We start from the raw sequence: 9,869 nt of genomic DNA, 5'->3' as shown, positions 1-9,869 counted from the left end.
GTCTGCAGGCATGAAGGAATACAGTCCTGACCTCTGGCTACCTGCAATTGTTGAACAACACAAAAATTATTCAGGTGACTAGTTAAAATGCATCTCAGTGCCAAGTGAATCATGTAGTAATCAAAAAAGTTCAGGAAAAGCCAGTGAGAACTGGAAGGTCAGGGGCATTAAACCAGGAGGCATGGGATTTGTATTCGGCTATAGAGGAAAATGGGATTTAAAGAGGTGGAAAGAGCCTTGTTTGCAACCCAGTTAAAGGGAATGATGAAAGCGAAGAGGCAGAGGAGGGTCAGGGCCTAGGACATTCTGGCTGAAGAAGAGGGGTGATGTTGAGAATGGGTTGTAGTGGGGATGGGGTGATATGGACCAGGTCTCTGCAGTGAAGGAGGAGTAAGAGCTGGGGATTATCGTAGACCAGTTCTGTGTCAGACTCTATCTAAAGCAGGGGACCCCAGCCTCCAGGATCTGATCATCTGAGGTAGAGCTGAGTAATAGTAATAGAAGTAAAGTGCATAATACATGTAGTGTGCTTGAATCATCTGAAAGCCATCCCTCTGACCCAGGTCCATGGAAAAATTGTCTTCCATGAAACTGGTCCCTGGTGCCAAAAAAGTCGGGGCCCACTGATCTAAAGGACCTCAGCAACACTGTGGGACAGGTATTTTTACCCCCACTTTAAAGACGAGGAAACTGAGTCTCAGAGGGGACAAATGACATATTCAAGTAACACAGCTGATAATTTGAAGTTCTAGACTGCCTGGTTCTTTCTGCTGAACCACTCACTTCCTTTAAGACACCAGTGGGAAGGTAGTGAAAGGTGTTTGAGCCAGACTGGGTGCATTTTGTGAACACACACACACGGCCACTGGGGGACACATTCACACCACATGTGGCACATCCTGGGCTGTCTCCTGATCTCATTAGGACAGTGGGACATTTGTCATTTAGGAAACTTTTGCCTTTCTCTTTAGCCCAAGACATCTGAGGCTCTAGTCCTCTATTTAGGCATTAGTAGAAGTATGGAAAGGGAAAAAAGAAATGTGATGCTTGAAACAAAATACCCCATCGAGCTGACCACTAAATAGCACTTAGACCCCAAGTATACACACAGCTGCTTTATGTAATGAAGGCTGTGGACCATGTTCCTGGATATAAAATAACAAACCACATATAACGTTTTACATAGCTGTATAATTAGCACAGATCTGTGAGTGTGTGAGCTGACCGGGGTGAGGGAAGGGGGGCTCAAGCCTCTAGTGAAGTGAGCTGGAAGGAAGAGCATGTGCTGTTGGACCAAGAGGATGGGGGTTTGAATCCTTGCTGCCCACGTTGCAGTACTAAGACCTTGGACAATTTATTTAAACTCTGCGAACTTCCAATTTCATATCTGTCAATAGGTGTAAAAGTATATGCCTTATGGCAAATGGTTTGACCCTTCTTGCCCCTAGAGGAACGTTTGGCAATATCTGAAGATATTTTTGGTTTTCATAATTGGGAAGGTGCCACTGGCATCTAGTAGGCAGAGCCTGGGGTGCTGTTAAACATCCTACAACGCACAGGATGGTCTTCCCAGGTGGCTCAGTGGTTAAGAACCCAACTGTCAATCCCTGAGTCAGGAATATCCCCTGCAGAAGGAAATGGCAACCCACACCAATATTCTTGCCTGGGAAATCCCATGGATAGAGGAGCCTGATGGGCTATAGTCCGTAGGGGGTTACAAAGAGCTGGACACTACTATGCAACTAAAAAACAACAACAAAAAATGATATCTAAATATTTCAATTAATAATTCCTGGCAAAGGCTGAATCACAACAGTTTGAGGAAATGCTGATTGTCTGAACCCTGATGATTCGATCAGTGTAACTCAGACATTAGCTCCTGAGTGTATATTTCTGATTTGATCACGATTGCATTTTTTTATTGTGCTTAAATACATATAACATAAAATTTACCATCTTTTAGTACATGGTTCTATAGCAGTAAGTACAGATGACCCTTAAACAATGTAGAGGTTAGGGGTGCCACCCCTCTATGCAGTTAAAAATCTGAGTATAATATCGGTCCTTTATCCATGGCTCCACATTCAAGGATCCCGCCAACCTCAGATCATGTGGTATTGCAGTATTTGCTACGGAAAAAGTCCTGCATATAGGTGGATCTGAGCAGTTCAAATCCTCATTGTTTGGTGGTCAACTGTATATTCATAGTGTTATGCAACCAGTCTCCGGAACTCTCTTCCTCTTGGCAAAACAGAAACTCTGTATCCATTAAACGACAACTCCAATCTTCCCTCTCTCCAGCCTTTGTCAGCTGTCATTCTAATTTGTCTCTCTGAATTTGATTATTCTAGATACCTAGGGCTTCCCTGGTTACTCAGCTTGTAAAGAATCCGCCTATAATGCAAGAGACTCCGGTTTGATTCCTGGGTCGGGAAGATCCCCTGGAGAAGGGATAGGCTTCCCACTCCAGTATTCTTGGGCTTTCCTGGTGGCTCAGACAGTAAAGAATCCACCTGCAATGCAAGAGATCTAGGTTTGATCCCTGGGTTGGGAAGATCCCCTGGAGGAGGGCATGGGAACCACTCAAGTATTCTTGCCTGGAGAATTCCTCATGGACAGAGGTACCTGGCCGGCTACCAAGGTGTCCATGGGGTTGCAAAGAGTCCCACACGACTGAGCGACTAAGCACAGCAATACAGATTAGGAAATTGGAGCCCCAAACTTGATCAAAATCCCCCAGCCAGTCCATGGCAGAGCCAGATTTGAACCATGGCAGGGTGACCCCAGAGGCTGACACAAGCTGAACAAAATTCATGTACCGGCTCCAGCATCTGGACCTTGGCAAGGATGACGACTTCTATAAAGAGGGAAAGAGGATTTGGTCATTCGTTAATGCGACACATATGTGTTGAGAGTCGAATCAATGCTAAGGCGTTGGTGAACAAGATGGGCAGAGATCTACCCACAGTGGCCTTACTTTCTAGGTCATGAAGAAAAACAAGAAAGGAGTAACCCAGACCAGTGGGAGAGAGTGTGACTGGTGGATGCTGAGGAGTCTGCTGTGAGAGGAGCTGAAGGAAGAGCATTCCCAGCAGAGGGACCAGCCTGCACAAAGCCCAGTGGGAGGGACCACTTCAGTGTGTTCAGGAAACATAAGATTCCAGTGAAGCTTGCCTGCACGAGGGGGGAAATTCTAAGAGATCACATTAGAGAGATGGGAGGGGCCAGGTGAAGTAAGGGTTTGAAGGTCAAAGTAAGGAGTTGGAATTCCAGCTTTACTAAGAAACCATGTGTGTGTGTGTGTGTGTGTGTGTGAATTGATCAGTCATGTTTGAGTGTGTCAGTTGCAACCCTGTGGACTGTAGCCCACCAGGCTCCTCCATCCAAGGGTTTTTCCAGGTAAGAATACAAAAGTGGGTTGCCCTTCTCTTCACCAGGGGATCTTCCTGACCCAGGGGTTGAACCTAGGTCTCCTGCATTGCAGGTATTCCCACTAGGGAAGCCCAAGAAACCATAGGAAGCCTTTAAAGAAAGCAACACAATCTGATTTACATTTTTAAAAGCTGGTTTAGACTTTGGTGGCTCAGAGGGTAAAGCGTCTGCCTGCAGTGCAGGAGACCTGGGTTCGATCCTTGGGTCAGGAAGATCCCCTGGAGAAGGAAATGGCAACCCACTCAAGTACTCTTGCCTGGAAAATCCCATGGATGGAGGATCCTGGTAGACTACAGTCCATGGGATCGCAGAGACAAGACTGAGCGACTTCACTTTCATGGAGGTTGGTGAGGTGGCAAGTGAAGATTTCCAGGAGTCCAGTAAAAGCAGGAGGTAAGGTTGGTGGCGGTTCTGTCCAAGATGCGTGTAGTAAAACCAGAGGAAAGTGAGCAGGTTTGGGTTGAGGAAAGAGAGGGTAGTGAGGAGGTGGACATGGCCATTCAGGCAGCTCTTGCTTAGACTGTTGTGGGAAAGAAATAGACTGGAGAAAGAACACGGATCAGTGGAGAGACTTAAAATCACGACCCTATGGCGTTTGTGTGCCAGTTTGAAGAATCCAGCAGACAGGAAAGAGTTTGTGATCCCAGAGCGAGAAGGCCTCCGTGGAGGAGTCCTTGAGAAGCACTAGAAAAGGTGAGAGGCTTGAGATCCAGAGATAATGGAGGATCCCATCCTTGTTAGGATGTTTCATCTGTTATTACTGGAGTGCAGGCAGCAAGCATGTGAATGTTTTAAGTAGTTCAGAAAGCTGTTCTGAAATACTTCTTCCTCAGAAATATCAATGCCATGTCGTGGGCCACTGGTCAGGCCCTAGCCCTGAACACTGATCCAGACCGAGTTCTGGCCCCTAGACTGGATATCTAATCCTTTGTTCATGAGGGAGACCCTGGGAATGATCACGGATGACTCAATGTAACCCATCTCTACAGCTGAAAAGACCACTTGAAGCAAAGTAGTTGATATTCCACAACCAGGAAGGATCAATAGATGAAGGCTGCCTTAAGACAGTATCCAGAAGTGGCATCCCCAGGACTTGAGAGGAGAGGGTTGTTAAGAGTAGAACCATTTTTGAGGAGCGTCTTAATAGGAGGATAGCTAAGAGACTGGGGCTTCGTAGGTGGTTCAGCAGTAAAGTGGTTCAGCCTGCAATGCAAGAGATGCAGGTTCGATCCCTGGGTGGGGAGGATCCCCTAGAGAAGGAAATGACAACTCACTCCAGTGTTCTTGCCTGGGAAATCCCATGGACAGAGGAGCCATGGTCCGTGAGATCGCAAAGAGTTGGATACGACTTAAAAACTAAGCAACAAAAACAACAAGCCAAGAGGCCTTTCAAAATGGGTCAAAGGTTGGACTTCATTAGAATGAGAGGCCCAGACTGACATAAGATGTTACTGAGATTGTCATCGAGGACTCAAGCAGAGTGAAGAGTGGGGTAAGTGGGGTTATTGATGGTCAAGTAAATCTAGGAACGAGTGACTTGCAGCTTTTCCCTTTTTTGTGGGTCCTTGTAGGACTAATGTTGCTTGTGCAATTAGGCTTATACATTTATGTGATAATTAAGAGTTTATAACTCTTAATTATATGCTGTATAAGAAGAGGCTTCACAACTCCTAGCCTAATCCCTGAGACCCCAATTTCCTCATCTGTGAAGTAAGAACAGTAGTAACACAGCACACAGGTGTGTTGTGGGGATCAAGCTGTTGGATGTGAAGGTGCTTTGTGTACTGTCAAGGGCATGAATGTTACTTTTATGATGGTTATTAATTATATTGATAGCAAGAGGCTTCTAAAATATCTCCTCTCCTTTGATAAACGCTTTCATGCTCTTCTAAGAAGTTACGAAAGAGCATGAGTCATCTGTGACACAGATGCCTTTTGGAAGAGGTCATGAGTGTCCACAGAAGAGTGGCACCCAGAGCCACTGCACCGAGCATTTGGGCGGGTGGTGCCTTGCACAAGGGCACTCTTAGTGGGCAGTGAAATCCAGGGCAAGGGGCTGCATCTATGTTTGATTCCACAAGGCACAATTCAGGCTGTCAGTGGCTCTGATAACACCGGCCTGCAAACTTCCTCAAATATTTAATGCTTGCTTGACCTTTGTTGTTGTTCAGTCGCTAAGTTGTGTCCAGCTCTTTGCAATCCCATGGACTTCAGCACACCAGGCTCCCCGTCCTCCACTGTCTCCCAGAGTTTGCTCAAATCAATGTCCATTGAGTTGGTTATGCTATTTAACCATCTCATCCTGTGCTGCCCCCTTCCCTTTATGCCCTTAGTCTTTCCCAGCATCAGGGTCTTTTCCAATGAATCAGCTCTTTGCATCAGGTGGCTAAAGTGTTGGAGCTTTAGCTTCAGCATCATTCCTTCCAATGAATATTCAAGGTTGATTTCCTTTAGGATTGACTGGTTTGATCTCCTTGTAGTCCAAGGAGACTCTCACGAGTCTTCTCCAGCACCACAATTTAAAAGCATCAATTCTTTGGCTCTCAGCATTCTTTATGGTCCAACCCTCACATCTGTACATGACTACTGGAAAAACCATAGCTTTGACTATATGAACCTTTGTCAGCAAAGTGAGGCCTCTGTTTTTTAATATGCTGTCTAGGTTGGTCATAGCTTTCCTTCCAAGGGGCAAGTGTCTTTTAATTTCATGGCTGCAGTCACCATCTGTAGTGATTTTGTGAAAGTGAAAATCTCTCAGTTGTGTCTGACTTTTTGCAACCCCATGGACTATACAGTCCATGGAATTCTCCAGGCCAGATTACTGGAGTGGGTAGCGGTTCCCTTTTCCAGGGGATCTTGCCAACCCAGGGGTAGAACCCAGGTCTCCTGCATTTCAGGTGGATTTTTTACCAGCTGAGCCACCAGGGAAACCCAAGAATACTGGAGTGGGTAGCTTATCCCTTCTCCAGTGAATCTTCCCGACCCGGGAATTGAACCAGGGTCTCCTGCATTACAGGTGGATTCTTTACCAGCTGAGCTACTCGGGAAACCCACAGTGATTTTGGAGCCCAAGAAAATAAAGTCTGTCACTGTTTCTATTGTTTCCTCATCTATTTGCTATGAAGTGATAAGACCAGATGCCGTGATCTTAGTTTTCTGAATGATGAGTTTTAAGCCACCTTTTTCACTCTCCTCTTTCAGTTTCATCAAGAGGCCCTTTAGTTCATCTTTGCTTTCTGCCATAAGGGTGGTGTCATCTGCATATCTGAGGTTATTGATATTTCTCCCAGCAATCTTGATTGCAGCTTGTGCTTCATCCAGCCTGGCATTTTGCATGATGTACTCTGCATATGAGTTAAATAAGTAGTGTGACAATATACAGCCTTGACGTACTCCTTTCCCAATTAGGAACTGGTCTGTTTTTCTAACTGTTAGAACTGTCTAACTGCCTGTTAGAACTGTCTGGTTCTAACTGTTGTTTCTTGACCTGCATATAGGTTTTGCAGGAGGCAGGTAAGGTAGCCTGGTATTCCAATGTCTTGAAGAATTTTCCACAGCTTGTTGTGACCCACACAGTCAAAAGCTTTAGCATAGTCAATGAAGCAGAAGTAGATGTTTTTCTGGAATTCTCTTACTTTTTCTTTGATCCAACGGATGTTGGCAATTTGATCTCTGGTTCCTCTGCCTTTTCGAAATCCAACTTGAACATGAAGTCCTCGGTTCATGTACTGTTGAAGCCTAGCTTGGAGAATTCTGAGCATTACTTTGCTAGCGTGTGAGATGAGTACAATTGTGCGGTAGTTTGAACATTTTTTGGCATTGTCTTTCTTTGGGATTGGAATGAAAACTGACCTCTTCCAGTCCTGTGGCCACTGCTGAGTTTTCCAAATTTGTTGGCATATTGAGTACAGCACTTTCACAGCATCATCTTTTAGGATTTGAAATATCTCAGCTGTAATTCCATCACTTCCACTAGCTTTGTTCGTAGTGAGGATTCCTAAATCCCACCTGACTTCACACTCCAGGATGTCTGGCTCTAGGTGAGTTATCATGCCATCATGGTTATCTGGGTCATGAAGATCTTTTCTGTATAGTTCTTATGTGTATTCTTGCCACCTCTTCTTAATATCTTCTGCTTCTGTTAGGTCCATACCATTTCTGTCCTTCATTGTGCCCATCTTTGCATGAAATGTTCCCTTGGTATTTCTAATTTTCTTGAAGTGATTTCTAGTCTTTCCCATTCTATTGTTTTCCTCTATTTCTTTACATTGATCACTTAGGAAGGGTTTCTTATCTCTCCTTGCTATTCTTTGGACCTCTACATTCAAATGGGTATCTTTCTTTTCTTCTTTGCCTTTAGCTTCTCTTCTTTTCTCAGCTATTTTTAAGGCCTCCTCAGATAACCATTTTGCCTCTTTGCATTTCTTTTTCTTGGGGATGGTTTTGACCACCGCCTCCTGTACAGTGTCACAAACCTTAATCCATAGTTCTTCAGGCACTCTGTCTATCAAATCTAATCCCTTGAATCTATTTGTCACGTCCACTGTATAATCATAAGGGATTTGAGTTAGGTCATACCTGAATGGTCTAGTGGTTTTTCCTACTTTCTTCAATTTAAGTCTGAATTTTGTGATAAGGAGTTCATGATCTGAGCTGCAGTCAGCTCCTGGTCTTGTTTTTTCCCTGTCATTCTACCTCCTCACCAATTCTTGGTCTTGTCCATATTTGTAATTATAGTCATGCTAGTGGGTGTGAAGTGGTATCCCATTGTGGTTTCAGTCTGCATCTCTCTAATGATTAATGATGTTAAGCATATTTTCCTGTGTTTATTTGACATTGTTATACCTTCTTCAGTGAGTCACTTGTTGAAATGTTTTGCTCGTTTGTATCAGGCTGTTTATTTGGCTTTTTACTGAGATGTGTTAGTTGTTTTTTTTTTTAATTTTTTATTATTATGATTTTTTTTTTTACTTTACAATATTGTATTGGTTTTGCCATACATCAACATGCATCCGCCACGGGTGTACACATGTTCCCAATCCTGAACCCCCCCTCCCACCTCCCTCCCCATACCATCCCTCTGGGTCATCCCAGTGCACCAGCCCCAAGCTTCCTGTATCCTGCATCAAACCTGGACTGGCGATTCGTTTCTTATATGATATTATACACGTTTTAATGCCATTCTCCTAAATCATCCGCCCCCCCCCCCCCACAGAGTCCAAAAGACTGTTCTATACATCTGTGTCTCTTTTGCTGTCTGTCATACAGGGTTGTCTTTACCATCTTTCTAAAAAAATATGGAACACTTCACGAATTTCCGTGTCATCCTTGTGCAGGGGCCATGCTAATCTTCTCTGTATCGTTCCAATTTTAGTATATGTGCTGCTGAAGCGAGCACGATGCATTAGTCCTTTAGGTATTCTGTTTGCAAGTCTTTTGTTAAACATAGTTTTGCAAATATTTTCTCCCAGTGCATGGCTTGTATTTTCATTTTCTTAATAGGGACTTATGAAGAGCAAATTTTGAAGAAATCCAAGTTATCAATTTTTTCATTTTATAATTTGTGTTTTGGGTATCTTATTTAAGAAATCTTGGCCTAACCCATGGTCATTAAGATTTTCTCTCCTTTGTTTTCTTCTAGAAGCTTTATAGTTTTAGGTTTTATACTTAGGTCAGTGATCCATTTTTAGTTGAATTCGTATGAAGTGTGCGGTGAGAATCGAGGTCTTCTTTTTCTTCTTCTTTTTTCCTTCTTTTTGGAAATGGATATCCATTGTTCTAGCATGACTTGTTGAAAAGATCGTCCTTTCTATATTGAATCATCTTGGCACCCTTATCAAAAATCATTGGTTATTTATGCATGGCACATATTTGGACTCTTCTTTGGATTTAGATATCTGTATTTATAGGAACTCCACACTTTTAAAAAATTGCTATAGCCTTATACTTAGTCGGAGAAGGCAATGGCACCCCACTCCAGTACTTTTGCCTAGAAAATCCCATGGATGGAGGAGCCTGGTAGGCTGCAGTCGATGGGGTCACTAGAGTCGGACACGACTGAGCGACTTCACTTTCACTTTTCACTTTCCTGCACTGGAGAAGGAAATGACAACCCACTCCAGTGTTCTTGCCTGGAGAATCCCAGGGATGGGAAGCCTGGTTGGCTGTCGTCTATGGGGTTGCACAGAGTCGGACACTACTAAAGCGACGCAGCAGCAGCAGTATACTTAGTCAAAAAACTGGGCAGTATAAATTTTCCAACCTTGTTCTTCATTTATGTATTTGTATGGCTACCTTGAATCATTTGAATTTTCATACAGATTTTTGAATCAGTTAGTCTATTTTTGGACACAAGCTTGCTGAGACTTTGATTTAGATTGCAATGATTCTCCAGATTTACACCTTAAAAACACTGTCTTCTGATACATAAGTATGGC

The 9,869-nt window shown here is 43.7% G+C and overlaps 1 non-coding gene across 1 annotated transcript; it reads right to left on the bottom strand.

The window, feature by feature from the left end:
* Positions 1-8,723: 8,723 nt before the first annotated feature.
* On the bottom strand, positions 8,724-8,830 carry LOC129656753 (U6 spliceosomal RNA). The gene has a single exon (XR_008716532.1). It is a non-coding gene; the product is annotated as a U6 spliceosomal RNA (small nuclear RNA).
* Between the last annotated feature and the right edge of the window lie 1,039 nt (positions 8,831-9,869).

Source organism: Bubalus kerabau, chromosome 6, assembly GCF_029407905.1.
Source record: "Bubalus kerabau isolate K-KA32 ecotype Philippines breed swamp buffalo chromosome 6, PCC_UOA_SB_1v2, whole genome shotgun sequence".
In the NCBI taxonomy this organism is placed as follows: Eukaryota; Metazoa; Chordata; class Mammalia; order Artiodactyla; family Bovidae; genus Bubalus; species Bubalus kerabau.
This window is presented reverse-complemented; position numbering and strand designations above follow the sequence as displayed.